We start from the raw sequence: 18,396 nt of genomic DNA, 5'->3' as shown, positions 1-18,396 counted from the left end.
TCCCTGCTCAGCAGGGAGCCCAGTGCGGGACTCGATCCCAGGATTTCCGTGGAGTCTACTTAAAAAAATGCAAGAAAGAGATGTGTTCCAAGAGACTTCAAAGAAGCAGAGAGGCGGGAGAATTAGAAGAATATTTCGTCACCTAAGGCAAGGGAGCAGAAATTTCAGGAACAAGGAAGTATTTAGTGATGTTAGATGTTTATAATCTGGCAACTAAGGTAAATATCCACTGGGCCAATATTGAAGGGTTATTGGCGCCCCTTTAAAGAGCAGCTTCACATATTGTGCCCAACTTCTACCTCCTTCAACTTTCATCATTGTGTTGCTGGGCCTCACTGTCTCAGGAGTTTCAGAGCACTGTGGAGAGCTGGAGAGTGAAATGACATCTCCCTAGGGTGCCCCTTGACTTCTCACTGATCCTCCTCTGGGGGCAACAACATTTGCTGGGAAGACTACCTCCCGAGGGGTCGGTGAGGAAAGAAAATGAAGGAGGCAGGTGTAAAGGGATGGAGGATGCAAAGCTAAACCGGGAGTTCTAACCCCACCGTGTTTGTCCTACTGCAGGTGACAACCCTTTGTGACATAAGAGGACATAGGGGAATCCCCAGCATCAGATCTACTTCAAAGCTCCAATGCCTCTGAATGTCTGTGCTCAACACCAATGACTGATGTCCCCAAAGCCCCCTCCAATTCCTGCCTGTGATCCTACTCACACTTAGCACTCAATAAATGTTGGAATTTGATGTATGGTGACAATTTAGTCCCCACACTGGATGGTCTATAGGCCCTAGTTTCCTCTGAGGCTCCTCCCTACAGAGCATTCTTTCCGAGTAATCCCAAGGATCAATAAATACTTGTGTGTGTTAGACATTTCTGGTGCCTTCTTTGTGACTACAGGGCCTTTCCTCGGTCTCTATATCTTCAGTTCCCTAGGAGCACATAACCTGGACCTGTAATGTGGATGTAGTTATTGCAGTTTCTGAGCCTACCAAGTCTAGAGAATGTTTGCTCTACCCTGGGTACTTCCCTAGCATGGGGTGGAGGGCACAAGGATTGTTGGTGTCACTGCGGGGTTGATTTACTCTGAACTATTCATCTCATCTCCATCCTGCTGCTAACCTCCTTTGTTCACCCCCCACTTCTGGACTCTGACCCCCAGGGCTCCTCTCCTGCTCCAGGCAGCAGAAAAGATCCATTTTCCAGTAGACACACTGTTTTGCAGGAGTTTCCCATGGTAAATTTGTTAAGCCTTTAGTAACTTAATGTCTCTTTTATACCATGTCATACTGTACTCTATCCACTAGTCCTCTACCTGCCCCATCCTGCCAGGCTTTACTTTATTCCCGCCCCCCGTATTTTTTCAGGGGCATCTGCAACCATCTTTGCAGATCCCAGTATGTTAGCTGGCTTACTGATGTCTGAATCTCAATTGTCAATTAAGGTCATGTTTCCCACAGGGTCCCTGGGCTTGGAGCAAAGTGTAGGGATATGGATGAGTATCTGTTTCAGATGGAGAATTTTAACATAAACTGCTCACCACTCTATTATACATGGTCTTGGTGGTAAATTGGAACTAGAAATTAAGAGGTGTTATGAGGCTTTGATACAAAAAACTAGAAGTTATAATATTAAATTATGCATAAGGGGCAGCTTAAGAAGATGCCACTTCCTGTTTCTCACTTCCTCTCCAGCCCTATCCTAATGTGTTGGATGTGGGAGTTCTGGACATGGAGGATGTGGGGGTATGGTCAGCTGCCCCACAAGGCCTAGCATAGTTCCTTATAATCAGAATGCAAAAAATATTAACTATTTCACTTCTAATTATTATTCTTTTTATTTCTTCTTGCAGTTTTTATCTTTTTATACGAGATTTCTCTAATATTTTACCTTAACCATAGCTTATCCTCATCACTCTCCTCTGCTACTCTGGCCATCACTGGTTCCTCACTGGTTCCTCGCTGGTTCCAACGAGGGCTCCTGCCTGGTTCTGTGGAAGGGGCCCCTACCTGGAGCACTGATTCTACAGAGTGATCTTCAGATCTTGGACAATGCAGACTAACCATAATTTCCCCTTTCTGATCTTTGATGGATGTTGAAATGTCATTTTGATGACCCCTTTGTGAGAATCTTGTCCTTCCAAAATCACTCCAGACCACCAGGTACCATTGTCCCCATCACACGCACACCCTGATCTCCTCACTCTGCTGAGAATAGCAGCCCCTGCACGATGTCAGAGCCCTAAAGCCTTTCTCAGGGAGTGAGCCCACATAGAAAGCCCCCTAAGGTCATTCCCCTGAGCTGGATCCTCCAAGAGGAGCAGCTCTGCACTTACCTGGGGTGTCTCTGCTCTGAACCAAAGGGGAGCTTAGCATCACCAAGGACATCATGAGAGCGGCCATCCCTGGGACCCTAGTGATCCTCGGGACCACCATCCTGGAACTTGAGAAAGGATGGGGGCTGAGAGACTTGCAGTCAGAGCAGCTCTCACTCAATGGGCCCCACTCCTAAAATATATTAATATATTAATTTATATACTATATACTATAATATTAAGATATCAGAGAAGATGAGCTTGGGCAGCCTTCCTTATCCCCGGGTGTGACCAGATTCTGAAAAAGGGAACCAATAAGCAGGAATTGTCACTCACCAGACAGAAGTTTGGTATAAAGCACATGATTCTTTAAGGTGTAAGATTCATTGAAGACAGTATAAGGAAAGGGATCCTCATTTTGAGCAACTGGGTGAGTCATAAGGTTTGATTGCTTATGTGTTTTCCTCTCTCGGAACAGATCCCAACGAATGTCATTCCCACTCCACGGTGAACGCCATCTCCCTTGCACAGACATGTTCTGGGATAGAGCAAGTCCTAAGCAGTGTGTTGAAGATCTAGGGGGATTAGACTCCCTACCTTTAAACTTTGGGATCCATCCTTTCTTTTCATTTCAATATTTTGGCGGGGGGGGGGGGCAGAATTTGTAAACACCAAATGATCTCTTGCTAATTTATAGGTGGTTCCTGATATGTGTTTCTGATTTTTTTTTTTTTTAACCCACTGTGACTAGTTTCCTCTCATGTAGAATGGAGATTATTATGGAGCCTATGTCCTTGGTTTATTGGGAAATCTAATTGGGATAATACTCAGTATTTGTGAATCTCTTAAAACAGAGCCTTGCACATAGTAAGGAATCAAGAAATGTTCATTATAATACTGCAAGGCTAATTAAAAACAGAAAAACAGTTGAATAAATACAAAACACAATTAATTTTAACAATATAAGTTCTATCACTTTGTTAATAAGTACCAGGGGCTTTTACTACAGTTCTACACAAATTTATAAAAAGACATCAAGTTTATATATAAAAAAAGAATTATAAAGCAAAGTTAATTTTACACTGTTGTAAAATATTAGAGAAATCTCGTATAAAAAGATAAAAACTGCAAGAAGAAATAAAAAGAATAATAATTAGAAGTGAAATAGTTAATATTTTTTGCATTCTGATTATATGTCTGGAAATTTTTTTTTTTTTAAGATTTTATTTATTTATTTGAGACAGAGAGAATGAGAGAGACAGAGAGCACATGAGAGGGGGGAGGGTCAGAGGGAGAAGCAGACTCCCTGCCGAGCAGGGAGCCCGATGCGGGACTGTCTGGAAATTTTTGATCAAATATTATCAGATTCCTCCAAAATTATCAAAGGAATGAAAGGGTAAAATATATCATTACTTAACAATCAAGTGAATTCTTACATGATACAAAAAATCAACATGAAATTATGAAGAAAATTATCCATTCACAAAAGTTACTACAAATAAAAAATGTTCCAGGATCAATTTCAAAGATGTATTTATAATCGATCCCATTAAAAGGAAGGTGATTATCATGTCTCCCTTTTTGTTCTCTTCCTCTTATCCCTGAACCCCACATAGGTTAGGACTTTCTCAGCCGCGTCGCTTCTCGCCTCTTTCCCAGACACTGAGATGCTCCTTCCGACATTTTCTGGATGGCTGAGCCCCGCTGAGCTGTTTCACTTCCACCCCTTTTCCCTCCACCAGATAGGGAAATATGTCCTGCATTCAGAGCTCCTCCCTGCCCTGCTCTGCCTCATTCTCTCCCCACTGTCTGCCTCACAGCAGCCACTGCAAATGCACCTGGAAGACATAAGGAAAAGAAAAAAACCTCTGAGTTATGAGGGTTAAACGAAGCAATGCACACACATAACAGGTTATGGGAGTCACGGTTGATTCGCCATGCTCGGTGCCTCTCTTCCTGGGCTCCTCACTTAATCATCCCATCCTTTCTGCAGACCCCAGCTATGCTTACTCCTAGCTCAGTAACACCCAAGTCTGCACCCTCAGCCTCTCTTAGAAAGGGGGCAGCTGGTCCCACGCAAGGCATGATGGGAGGGGAGCAAGCAGCGGGAATGACAGGGGGCGGGGCCAGGGGGTGAACAAGATATTGGGGCTGCTTGTAAGGAGAGAGGAGGCACCACCTCCATGCGTCAGAGATCTTCTGAGAGCTCATTATGTGCCTCAGGAGGTAATAATCCATAGTTTATGCAAAAAGGACCACTTAGAACTTATCTCGACTTTCAGGATAATTTCATATGAAACAGAAAACCCAAAATAATTTTGGACTGTAAAAGCAGACCTAAGTTTAAAAAAGAGAACTGCATCTACTGCTTTGAGCATTTTAACACTGTGAATTACGAGGACAGGAGGCCTGGATGGTCTGATGACTACAGACTTAAAGGATAAACCTGTATCTTCTATAACTTGTTGCATTAAAAAGGCTAAGCCTTGTTTGGTCAAGGACTATTTATCATGGTATGCAAAACAAAGGGCTTAAGTTTATTACATTATATTTCCAATTTTAAATTCTGATCTTGATTTCTTTTTAAAAAAGATTTATTTATTTACTTTAGGGGGAGGGGCAGGGGGAGAAGGAGAGAGAGAATCCTCAAGCAGACATCCCACTGAGCGGGGAGCCTGATGCAGGGCTCCATCCCAGGACTGAGATTGTGACCTGAGCCAAAATCAGGAGTCCGATGCTCAATCAACTGAGCCACCCAGGCACTCCTTAATTTGATTTCTTAATGGTAATAGTAAAACACGCTCTTTGTAAGTTATATGTTGAATCAATGCTGTGTGAATATAGGTCATATAACACAAAATTCACCATCTGCTCATCCTTGAATAACTAAGAATGGTCCCAGACCTACAGGGATAAAAGTAGCTAACACAAATCACTATCTTTGGGGCAGCCCAAAGATAGAGGGTGAATTCAGAGGAGGTCCATGTCCAATCTGCCACCTTTCCCGAGTTAGGATATCCCCTTTTCATGCTTTCCTTCTTGCCTGTGTATATACAACAATGAACCTCTTCATGAACTCCTATTGTTTACCAAAATCCTCAAACAAAAGCAATGGCAGAGATGACTTGGTGCATATTCTTAAGAGAAAACAGACAATAACATTGACCTTTTATTATTTATGGAACTATAAGAAGGGAACTTGGATAGGGGCCCTGAGAGAAAGTGTGCATGGAATCAAAGAAGAACAACTATGGAAACTAGTTTCAGAGCCATTACTTGGTAGTAACATCCTCTTGGGAGGCTGAAGTCTGTCCCGGAACCAGCCTCCGGGACTGAGGAAAGATAGAAAAATGCTTGTTCCGGGGCACATGGAGGTCTTTGGGTCAGATCAGGAACCTGCAGAGGTAAAAGGAAAAGTTATCTCAGGTTGCTGACTTCTCTTCCTCTAAGGCTCAGGAAAGAAAAATTTGGTGAGACTGAGTCTTAGCCTGATGAAAAATAAGAATTTTTCTGGGCTTCCTTCATCAGTGGAATAAAGTAACGCTCGTTTTCCACACTTGCTAACGGGCTGAAGTTTAAAGAGAGGCTCAGGCCTGAGACCCTCTCCCAGTAGATGACTCAGAGTAACAGTGCAATGAAAGGACTTTCTGCGGGGTGCCTGGGTGGCTCAGCCATTAAGCGTCTGCCCTTGGCTCAGGTCATGATCCCAGGGTCCTGGGATGGAGCCCCGCATGAGGCTCCCTGCTCCGCGGGAAGCCTGCTTCTTCCTTTCCCACTCCCTCTGCTTGTGTTCCCTCTCTCGCTGTGTCTCTCTCTGTCAAATAAATAAATAAAATCTTAAAAAAAAAAAAAGAAAGAAAAAAGAAAGGACTTTCTGCAACCCACCCACCGAGAAAAACAAAGCAGGAGTATTACTTGGTTTTCAAGATTCTCATTACGTGAAAATGAAAGGAGAAAGGGGAATGTCTTCAGCCATTAAAAGCATCTTAGACAATTAGATAAACTTTCCAATCTCATTTTCATTGCCATGGTCTGATCCCTGGGAAGTAAGGCAGGGGCTGGTTGAAGACTAATCCATTACTAAATGAACTTAGGCATGACCTGAGTATCTGCAGCCCCCATGCGTCTGGTTGAGATAAGATTCCAGCCTGCGAATTTCTCTCTCCCTCCAGCCTGTTTTTGTTCCCTGACAATCTGATTTCAGTGGCCTCCAGGATTCTCTGGCATTGCTTTTGTGTGTCAGTTCCTTATCATGGAAGATGGGTGACTAAGTCAGGGGAAAGCAAACCTCAGCCACCTCTCAGGTTTTCTTACCTTTCTTGCTCCTCATATGCACTAAGATGCCCACTACAAGGAAGATGAGCCCCAGCACAAAGCTTGAGATTCCAGCCAGCGTTCCTCTGGGCAGAATCAGTGTGCCTCTGGGAAACACAGACTGGGGTCAGTCTCACCTCTACCTGCTGCATCCCCCTCAGGTACTATCTGAGATTCTGAGACCTGATGTAGAACACCAATATGAAGGCTATGACAGATACATACCTTGGAGAAGGAGGAAATGTAGAAAGGACCCCAAAGTTCTGGAAATTAGGCTGTAACTTCAAAAGGACACACATGCTAATTCTGGTAGCTGCCTCTCAAAATAACTCACTAAGCTAAAAGACCGAAGGCAGAGAACAGTTCCCATGTGTGAGGGTAATTCAGGAAGGTGTCTGAGTTTCCTAGGTTTTCTGACAAGAGCAGAGACCTATGAATCCTTAGCATCCCCTAGGTCAGGGTGGCCAAGTCTCTGCTACCCCAGCTCTGAACTATTCTCAGGGACTTCTCTAGGAAAAAGATGGGGGTAGATATGACCCCAGTGTGTAGACACATGACAAGATGCGTGGACCCCAGAGCTAGAACATCCCCTGTTCTCAGAATTTGGAGCCTACATGGTTATCAGGGAATAACTCACTCCACTCCACAGTGACAGGACCATCCAGGCTGGGGTGCTCCACTTGGCAGGTCCAGCCATCTCCCTGCTGAAGGGTCATTGCCAGCATCACCAGGATCTGGAAGATCCAGTCTTTATTACGGATAAGGTTGGAGGACATAACCCTAGCTGTTTTCCTCCTGTCCATTCAGTGGGGTTGAATGTGGCCTGGATAGAATCTGTCACATGGTACACAAGAAGGCTGAGATAGGGTTCCATTCTTCAAAGGGGAGGTATTCACTTTAGGCTTGACTAAGAACTGTAAAGAGGGTTCCATTCTTCAAAGGGGGTTCCATTCTTCAAAGGGGAGGTATTCACTTTAGGCTTGACTAAGAACTGTAAAGAGGAAGAAAAGCTAATGGCATATGAGATTATTATTTCTTAGACATTTTCGTTATAGAGTTGATTTCTAGATGTTTAAAATATAAATGATATAATTAGGCTAGGAGATATGGGTGGTACTGAACAGATGAAATAAACCTTCAAATGGAATATTCATGACCTCGAATTATATAATAAGGATTGAGAAGAATGGGAGAGAGACAAGGCAGCACTTTGTGGCACATTTAGCAGAAATTTTAACTGTAAAAAAAAAAAAAAGAAATTTTAACTGTAAGTTAATGACTAATAGCCTTTGGACAAAGAATATATAACTGGCTGTGAAATGACCTATGTTTTCAATCTTGATTAAAAGGATGAAAAATTTGCTCAAATAATTTCTAAAAATTAAATATACAGACAATAGCATTCTCTTGTTATATGAATCTAATAACTATTTTTTTTAAATGAAGGAAATTAAGCAAGTTTGATATGGCTTATTCTTTAAATAACTTAAATGTTTTTTCTACAAAAGTCCAAAATCTTCATATTTATAGTGATATCCTCAAACCCAGTATTCTGAGCCCCTACATGCTTCATCAGTAGGAATACTAGTCCTTTAAGTTCCTCTTCTGCAAAATGTCTTCTCAGGCTCCTTGAAGAATCCCAAAAATAGTCAGATGTTATCTGTACCTCCACATTTCTCTGCTTGATGGCCCCTCTTCTCCTTCTTCATCTTCTGTGCTGCTCATAGGTCAATTTCCAAGTGCAGTTTCTTCTTTTGGATAGCTCCCTCCAGAGGGCAGAAAAGTATCCACTGCGCCCCTAGAGAAAATTCAGAGTAATTTCCCAAATCAGAGCTTCTAGCTCCTTAATAATTTAGTTCTTCCTTTTCTACTTTGTGCACAAATACCCTAGGGTGCAGCTGGGTCAGGTAAAGGTACAGTAAGTATACCCATGACCATTGTTCCCTGTTATATTTTTGCCTTGTGCATGCCAGGAGAGTGAGAAAATATCATAACAAAACTAAACTGAATGGGTGTGCAAGCACTTCCTGTAGCTCCTCTCCCTGGCTCAGCACAGAGCGAGCAGGTGCTAAAACCCAGCTCCCAGCTTCTCCCTGGAAGGAATTAGACTGCACATCTAGCACCCTGACTTTTCTAGCTGTTGACTGAGGGTCTGGCTTCTAACTAGCCTGTCCATAGGAGAGGGCCTGGAATTTGCTAGTCTCCCAGGGACAACAGAGAACAAGTGGTGGTTTTGAATAGGTTTATGGGTTGCTCCTATGGCTCCTTCTCCCTCAGTTCACTTCAGTGATAAAGCCCAGCATCCAGCTTCTCCCTGGAAGGAGTTGGACTACACATCTAGCCCCCCAACTTTTCCAGGTGCTACTGGAGAGACTGGCTTCCAACTCACCTGTCTCTGAGAGCTGACAGGGATTGACATTCACTAGGCCCCTGGGAACTACAGAGAGCAAAGCAATGGTTTAAAAGTATGTGGTCTGAATAAGAATGCAGATATTTGTCACAGCTCTTCTCCTCGGCTCAGTGCAGAATGAGTGGGTGATAAACTCCAGCTCCCAGATTGTCCCTGAGGAAAGAAGGAGTTGGATCACATATGCAGCACCCAACTTTTTCAGCTGCTACTCAAGAAGTTGGCTTTTATCTCACCTGTCTCGGGGCACTGACAGGACTTGTCACGTTCTAGATTCCTGGTGGCTGCTAAGTACACAGACAATGGTTTGGAAACACATACAAAGATCTGAAAGACACCCATAATCTTTGGTTGGGATGATTGGTAAGGGTCTTCTCCTGTATGAGGCCAGTCCATGAAGACTAGGAGATGTGCTGTTTTGTCTAATGCACAGACACCAACACAGAGTCAAGGAAAATGAAGAAATGGGACTATGTTCCAAACAAAAAAATGATATAAATTTCTTGAAATCAATCCTAATGAAATAGAAATATGTGATTTACCCAACAGAGAATTCAAAATAATCATCATTAAGATGCTCACTGAAGTTAGGAGAGCAATGCATGAACAAAGTGAGAATTTCAACAAAGAGTTGGAAAATTTAAAAGTACCAAACAGAAATCATAAAGTTGAAGAATACAATAAGTGAACTGAAAAATTCAATAGAGGTATTCAACAGCAGACTAGATCAAGTAGAAGAAAGTATTAGTGAAACTGAAAACGAGTCACTGGAATCATCCAGTCAGAGGAGCCAAAAGAAAAAAGAATGAAAAGAGTGAAGATAGCTTAAGGGACTGGGGACATCATCAAATGGACCAATATAAACATTATGGGAGTCTCAGAGGAAGAAGAGAGAGAGAGAGGCAAAGGGGCAGAATGCTTATTCAAAGAAATAATGTTGAAAACTTCCCAAATCTGGGGAAGGCTAAAGATCCAAGAAGCCTAAAGATATTAAAGAAGATGAACCCAAAGAAACCCACACTGAAGCACATTATAATTAAATTATCAAAGTCAAAGACAAAGAGAGAAATTTGAAAGCAGCAGGAAAAAAGCAACTTGTCACATACTAGGAAACCCCAATAAAACTATCAATAGATTTTTCAGCCGAAATATTGCAGCCCAAAAGAGTGGGATGATATATTTAAAGTGCTGAAAGAAAAAAAATCCTGCCAACCAAGAATGCTATATTCAGCAAAAACTGTCCTTCAAAAATGAAGGGAAGATAAAGACTTTCTCAGACAAACAAATGCTGAGGGAGTCCATCACCACTAAGACCTGCCTTATAAGAAATGTTAGAAGGAGGTGAAATGACAGGATGCTAACAGCAAAATGATAACTTAAGAAAGCATGAAACACATTGGTAAAGGTGAAAATATAGACAAATATGGAATGCTGTATCACTGTAACATTGATGAGCAAATCATTTTTAAATCTAGTGTAAAAGTTAAAAGACAAAAGCATTGAAGTAACTATAACTAAAATCATATTAGTGGATATACAATATAAATAGATGTAAATTGTGACATCAGTAACATATATGGGGTAGGGGAGAGGTAAAAGTGTAGAGTTTTTGTATGCAAGTGAAGTTAAGTTGTTATCAGCTTAAAACAGAGTGTTATAGCTAGAAGATATTTATATAAGCCCCATTGTAACTACAAAGAAAATACCTATAGAAGCTACACAAAACAAAAGGAACTAAAGCCTATTAATACAAAAAAAAAAAAAAAAACCAACAAAAAAAAACCCACACAAAGGAAGACAGAGAAAAAGAGGGACAAAGAACTGTAAGACAAACAGAAAACAGTTAACAAAATGGTAATATTAAATCCTTCCCAATCAATAATTACTGTAAATGTAAATGGTTTAACTCCCCAATCAAAAGACATAGAGTGACTGAATGGATAAAAAATCCAAGATCCAACTATATGCTGTCTATAAGAAACTTACTTTATTATTACTTTTTAAAATTTTAATTCAATTAGCCAACTTATAGTACATTTTTAGTTTCAGATGTAGTGTTTAATAATTTATCAGTTGTGTATAACACCCAGTGCTCATCATATCACATGCTCTCCTAAATGCTCATCACCCAATTACCCCATCTCCCCACCAACCTCCCCTCCAGCAACCCTGTTTGTTTCCTGTAGTTAAGAGTCTTTCATGGTTTTTCTCCCTCTCTGATGACTTCCCATTCTGTTTTCCCTCCTTTCCCCTACAGTCCTCTGCCCTGTTTCTTATATTTCACATGAGTGAAACTATATGATAATTGTCTTTCTCTGACTGACTTATTTCACTCAACATAATACCCTCCAGTTCTATCCACATCAAGAAACTTACTTTAGGGGGCGCCTGGGTGGCTCAGTTGGTTAAGCGACTGCCTTCGGCTCAGGTCATGATCCTGGAGTCCTGGGATCGAGTCCCGCATCAGGCTCCCTGCTCGGCAGGGAGTCTGCTTCTCCCTCTGACCCTCCTCCCTCTCATGCTCTCTGTCTCTCATTCTCTCTCTCGCAAATAAATAAAATCTTAAAAAAAAAAAATTTAAAAAAAAAAAAGAAACTTACTCTAGGGACATCTGGGAGGCTCATTCAGTTAAGCGGCTGCCTTCGACTCAGGTCATGATCCCAGGGTCCTGGGATCAAGTCCCGCATCAGGCTCCTTGCTCAGTGGGGAGCCTGCTGCTTCTCCCTCTGCCTGCTGCTTCCCCTGCTTGTGCTCTTTCTCTCTCTCTCTCTGACAAATAAATAAAATCTCAAAAAAAAAGAATCTTACTTTAGATTTAAAGATACACATAAACTGAAATGAAGGAATGAAAAAAGATACTCCATGCAAATAGTAACCAAAAGAAAATAAGGTAGCTATAATTATATCAGACAAAATAGACTTTAAGTAAAAAACTGTCTTTAGGGACAAGGAAGGTCATTACATTAAGATAAAAGGATCATTCAATAGGAAGATACAACAATTGTGAATATAAATGCACCCAACATCAGAGCACCTAAGTATACAGAGCAGATATTGACACATCTGAAAGGAGAAATTGATGGCAATACAATAATAGTAGGAGACTTCAATACACTTTCAATACTGGGTGGAATTTCCAGACAGAAAATCAATAAAGAGACAGTGGAGTTAAAGAACACTATACAATGAATGGACCTAAAGGACACACACAGTGTTTTCCATCTAACAGCATAAGAATACATATTCTTCTCTAGCACACACAGAACATTCTCCAGGATTAAATCACATGCTGGGTCAAAAAACAAGTTTTAACAAATTTAAGAAGATCAATATCATTTCATGTATCTTTTGTGATCATGATAGAATGAAATGAACTCAAAAACAGTGAGAAAATGGGTAAACTCACAAATAAGTGGAAACTAAAGACCACACTTCAACAACCATTGGTCAAAAGGGCATTTAAAATATATCTTGAGAAAAGGAAAATGAAAACACAACATACTAAAACTTATGGGATGCAGCAAAAGTAATACTAAGAGGGAAGTTTTTAGCAAAAAAAGATCTCAAATAAACAACCTTACGCCTTAAGGAACTAGAAAAAGAAGAACAAACTAAACCCCAAGTTAGTAGATAGAAAGAAATAATAAAGCAGAAATAAATAAAATAGAGGATAGATGATAGATGGTTATCAATAAAACTGAGAACTGGTTTTTTGAAAAGATAAAAAAATTGATAAACCCTTAACTAGACTAAGGAAAAAGAGAGAAGACGGAAACAAATCAAATCAGAAATGAAAGAGGAGACATTAAATGGATGCCATGGAAATAAAGAAGATCATAGGGAACTTTATGAGTAATTACATGCCAACAAATTGGATAACCTGGAAGAAATGGAGAAGCTCCTAGAAACGTATAACAAAATGGAATCAAGAAGAAATAGAAAGCCTGAACAGACCAATAACAAATAAGAAAATTGAAGGAATAATTAAAAACCCCCCAACAAAGAAAAGCCCAGGACCAGATGGCTTAATGGATAAATTCTACCAAACATTTAAAGAAGAATTAAAACCAATCCATCTAAAACTCTTCCAAAAAATAGAGGAAACACTTCCAAACCATTTATGAGCCCAGCAACACCCTAATACCAAAAGCCAGACAAAGATAACACAAGAAAAGAAAACCACAGACCAATATCCCTAGTGAACACAGATGTTAAAATACTCAATAGAATATTAGCAGACCAATTCAACAGCATATTAAAAGGATTATATACCATGACCAAGTGGGATTTACCTGTGGGATGAAAAGATGGTTCAATAATGGCAAATCAATTAACATGACACATCATATTAACAGAATGAAAGATAAACATGATCATCTCATGATAGATGAATACACACAGAAAAAGCATTTGACAACATCCATTTGGGATAAACACTATCAGCAAATTAGATGTAGAGGAACTTACCTCAACACAACAAAGGCCATATATTAAAAGCCCATAGCTAACATAATCAATGAGGAAAACCTGAAAGCTTTTCTTCTAAGATCTGATACAAGGCAAGGATGCCCACTCTTGCCACTTCTATTCAACATAGTACTGGAAATCCTAGCCAGAGCAATTAGACAAGAAAAAGAAATGAAAGGCATTCAAAACAGAAAGGAAGAAATAAATTTATCTGTTTTCAGATGACATGATCATATATGTAGAAAACTCCAAAAACTCAACAACAACAACAAAACTATTAGAACTAATAAATGAATCCAGTAAAGTTGTAGGAAACAAAATCAATGTGTGAAAATCAGTGATGTTTCTATACACTAACAATGAACTCTCTGAAAAGAAAATTAAGGAAACAATCCTAATCACATAGCAACAAAAAGACTAAAATACTTAGGAATAAACTTAACCAAAGAGATGAAAAATTTGTCCACTGAAAATTCTAAAACATTGATGAAGGAAATCAAAGCAGACACAGATAAAAGAAAAGACCTCAATGTTCATGGATTGGTCCAGACTACTAAGGTAATTTACAGATAATCCCAATGGAATTCTTTACAGAAATAGAAAAAATAATCTTTAAAAAAAGATTTTATTTATTTATTTGACAGACAGCACAAGCAGGGGGAGTGGCAGAGAGAGAGGGAGAAGCAGGCTCCTGGGTGAGCAGGATCATGACCTGAGGCAGACGATTAACCAACTGAGCCACCCAGGCACCCCTAGAAAAAATAATCTTTTTTTTTTTTTTAAAGATTTTATTTATTTATTTGAGACAGAGAGAATGAGAGACAGAGAGCATGAGAGGGAGGAGGGTCAGAGGGAGAAGCAGACTCCCTGCCGAGCAGGGAGCCCGATGCGGGACTTGATCCCGGGACTCCAGGATCATGACCTGAGCCGAAGGCAGTCGCTTAACCAACTGAGCCACCCAGGCGCCCGAAAAAATAATCTTAATTACATGAAACACAGAAGACCCCAAATAGACAAAACAATCTTGAGCAATGAGAAGAAAGCTGGAGGCATCACATTTCCTTTTTTTTTTTCACAGAAAGTGATTTATTGCTTTTAGAATAAAATAAAATGCTTTCAGAACTTTTATTAGTGAAGAAAAACTGTTAGAACTTGAAAACTTTTCTAAAACATTCCTTTGTCAGCTAATGAAGTAGGCACTTCAACACAGAAAACTTCCCATTTGCAACTGTGTGGAGCCCAAGCTGTCCAATTAGATGCAGCTAACTGCTTAGAAGTGGGGCTTGCACTTTGGCCAGTGTACTGTCAGGTCTAACCTCTTTGCCCTGATGCCTGTGGTGCTCCTTCTTCTCCAGCACCCACTCACAGCTCTTCACCACCCCATGCCTCACAATCCTGTATGGGACTCTGTGTAGGAGACAGCTCTGAGTGGGTGGATGGAGTGGCCTGGCAACACCCAAGCTAATCACACAGGGAAAGATGGTGATCCTCCCTGAGTTAGGTGGCCTCGGATACCCCTTCTACAGCAGAAGTCCCCACTTTTGGACACCCTCTCCTCTCCCAGTGATATTCCGCAGGAGCCAAAGAAGTTGTTTAGTAGGAGAGCAAGAGGTGAGAGGCCCCACTCCCTCACAGGCATCTTTGTGGTAGATGACTACCTGTTTAGGTGTTTGTTAGGCGTTGCCTATGGGGTAGGCAGGGGGCTAAGTTACTTTTGGGGCAACACAGGCCAGGATCAGCTCATGAGAGCCTGGCACTATCTAAGGAGAGCCAGAGGCCCCATGTTGCCACTTCAGCCCCTAGTCTGGCTGTGGGGCTAGCATGCCTGGTATAGACCAAGTGGGAGCTTCCAGCAACTCCAGATGTCTGAGGCAGGAAAACAAGGCTGCCAGCTTGTGGCAGCCCTGACAATAACCCTCAAGGGCTGATCTTGGCCTCCAGCCCTGGCTAAGAGAAAAGGGACCCTCCAGCCCCATGGGAGAGAGGCCTTGCCTAATTTCAAAATACACTATAATCAAAACAGTATGGTACTGGTAAAAAAACAGACATATAGGAAAATGGAACAGAATAGAGGGCCCAGAAATAAATCAGTGCATTTATGCATCTATCTATGGTCAATTGGTCTTCAACAAGAGTTTCAAAAACACTCAACGGGGAAAAGAGAGTCTCTTCAATAAATATTGTTGGGAAAATTGGATATCTATATGCAGAAGAATGAAACTGGGCCCTTGTCTTGCACCATATGCAAAAATCAACTCAAAATAGATTGAAGACTTAAACGTAAGACTTGAAACCGTAAAATCCTAGAAGAAAATAGGGGGAAAACTCCTTGACATATGAGAAAAGATATCATCTCATACCTGTTAGGATGGCTATTATCAAAAGACAAAAATTAGTGTTGCTGAGGATGTGGAGAAAATGTAATCCTTGTACACTGGTAGTGGGAATGTAAATTGGTACAGCCATTATGGAAAACAGTATGGAGGGTCCTCAAAAAATTAAAAATAGAACTACCATATGATCCAGCAATCCCACTTCTGAGTATATATATCCATGGTATATATGTATGAATATATATAATAAATATATAATATATTGTATATATATTAAAATATTATATATTATATTATACATAATACCATGCTAATTAGCTATATAGCAAACATTATGCTAAGTAAAATAAGGCAGACACAGAAAGACAAATACTGCATGATCTCACATGTGGAATCTAAGATAGTTAAACTCAGACAGGCAGAGAGTAGAATGGTGGTAACTAGGGGCTAGGGGGAGGTGGAAATGGGGAACTATTGGTCAAAGGGTAGAAATTTTCAATTATCCAAGATGAATACGTTCTGGAGATCTTACGTACAGTGTGGTGATATAGTTAACAATGCTGTATTGCATACTTGAAATTTCTTGAGGGTAGATCTCAAGTGTTCTCAACATACACACACACAAAGACTCTGGCTATCCTGTGGAGTGATGGATATGTTAATTAGCTTGATTGTGCGATCATTTCACAATGTATACATATATCAAAACATCAAGTTGAACACCTTAAATATATATAATTAATATATATAATTCCTATTTGTCAATTATACCTCAATAAGATGGAAAAAGTCTTCAGGATCTGCCAACTCTTACCTGGCTACATGGGAATCAGTAGGGAGCTAATTAAAAATACAGATTTCCAGACCTCAACACCCACTTAGGATCTGAATCTCTGGGCAGTGATTCTGCGGAATCTGTGCTTTAGGGAAGATTTCTAGGAGATTCTGGTGAGCAGGACTTGGGACCTGGTGGCCTAGAAGATAAACCCAGACTCCTTGGGCTGGCATCCAGCACTCTCTGCTATCCAGCAGCTGATCACTGCTAGAGAAAATGATGCCATTTAGCAGATCTGTGACCCTACAAAATCTTGTAAAAGGCCCCCAATAATTTACCATTCCTATGACTTGTCTTTGGGCATTTCTCTCACCTAATTACCCCAGCAACTTGCCTTTGAAACAATATTACTCTCTTAATTCCTATCCAATTTGTCCACCATCTCATTCTTAGCAGACGACCTTGCCTTCCACTTTCCCAAGAAAAGAGGAAACAAAAGCTGTCACACACATACACAGCCTCTCCCTTCTCCCACCCTTCATCTTTTCCTTTGTCTCTGTGACAAGAGTCCTTGTTTTTGTTCACAGCTCACTCCTCCACCCCTCACTGCTATTGTCTCTGGTCTCCTCAAGTTGGTGTACCCAATCTCCTCCTCTGTACAAGTTGACAGAAAGAAGCCTTGAACAGTCTTCTTGACTCAGCGCACAGCTCAGCTCTCCTCCCTTTATACTCAGACTTCCTAAAAGAACAGCACAATTCAGCTCAAACACTAATCTCTACCAGCGATGGGAAATCAAGACAGGTCAAATGCCATCTCAGCCCCCAAGGATCTTAGGCTCCACACTCATCCTCATCCCCCTTACTTCTCAGCCCGTCCTGCTCCTGCTCCTGCTCCCCGTCCTGGAGCCAGCCTGCTCTCCCCATGTCTCCCTGATTTCCAAACCCACACTTCAACCTGCCTTTCCTTCATCTTCCGAAGTCATTGCTACCATTGGTTTAGGTCACCTTCTTAACCTCAGTTTCCGGAACACTTCTCTGTCCATTTCTCCTAATACCTGCTCTTCACTTTCAGGTTTCCTTCCCAGGATCTTTCTCTGTTGGCCAACATCACAACTGTCCAGGTTCCTGAGGTGCAGTCCTTTGCTCTCGTCTCCCGGGATCCGCTCTCCTAAATGATCTCAGCGCCTTCTCGTGGCCTCCAGACATTTATAGCAACCGGCCACCTGCTGTCCCTCAGACATCTCAGACCCATCTTCCCCACCAGCGTTTCTTCCTACACCGCCCAGAGGCGGTGCTGTGCTGGGAGGCTCCGTCGGCACCTCTCCGTCCCACGGGCCACGGCTGCACCCCGCCTCCTGGGCTCCCCACGCCGCCACGGCCAACCAGGTGCTGGCCTGCGTGTCCCCGCCGACCTCGCCTTCTCTCCTCTGGGGCTCAGCCCCTTCTGCTCCTGCCCTCGCTCTCCCCCGCCCCTCAACCCCAGCCCCAGCGCCCCCTTCCCGCCCCACGCCCCCGCGCCGGTGAGCCCCGCCCACACGCTCAGCCTGGCGCGCGTGGCCACGCCCCCGCCCGGCCTCCCGTCTGAGCTGCCAGCCCTCGGCCGGTGTCCGCTTCCTGACCCGCTTCAGCCCTTTTCCGGCGTGGCCGCAGCCTCAGCTCGGTCACCGGCGTGTCTTTCCCCGTCCCCGCGGAAGCGCGCGCTCTCCTCTCCCGTTTACGATGTGTCTGTCCACCAGGCGCCGCGCCCCGGGAGACAGCCGGCGCCCTCAGCGTCCCCGCGGCAGGAGAG

At 42.1% G+C, this 18,396-nt stretch overlaps 1 long non-coding RNA gene and 1 other non-coding gene across 6 annotated transcripts; both read right to left on the bottom strand.

The window, feature by feature from the left end:
* Positions 1–3,578: 3,578 nt before the first annotated feature.
* On the bottom strand, positions 3,579–18,030 carry LOC118000983. 5 transcript variants are annotated; one of them, XR_004676599.1, is made up of 7 exons: positions 17,663–18,030; positions 16,369–16,471; positions 9,269–9,454; positions 9,015–9,188; positions 7,263–8,423; positions 5,588–5,707; positions 3,579–4,149 (listed from the first exon to the last, which is right to left on the bottom strand). It is a non-coding gene; the product is annotated as an uncharacterized LOC118000983 (long non-coding RNA). The 5 variants fall into 5 exon arrangements; XR_004676598.1 differs by lacking the exons at positions 16,369–16,471; positions 17,663–18,030 and adding an exon at positions 6,626–6,732 and having other exon boundaries at positions 9,269–10,780; XR_004676597.1 differs by lacking the exons at positions 16,369–16,471; positions 17,663–18,030 and having other exon boundaries at positions 7,263–7,616; positions 8,292–8,423; positions 9,269–10,780.
* LOC118001718 lies at positions 15,360–15,487 on the bottom strand. Its single transcript, XR_004676822.1, has one exon.
* Positions 18,031–18,396: the final 366 nt, after the last annotated feature.

Source organism: Mirounga leonina, unplaced genomic scaffold (genome assembly GCF_011800145.1).
Source record: "Mirounga leonina isolate KUSES-001 unplaced genomic scaffold, KU_Mleo_1.0 Mir_53, whole genome shotgun sequence".
NCBI lineage: Eukaryota > Metazoa > Chordata > Mammalia > Carnivora > Phocidae > Mirounga > Mirounga leonina.
Note: the sequence above shows the minus strand (reverse complement) of the source record. Positions and strands in the feature narration are given on the sequence as shown.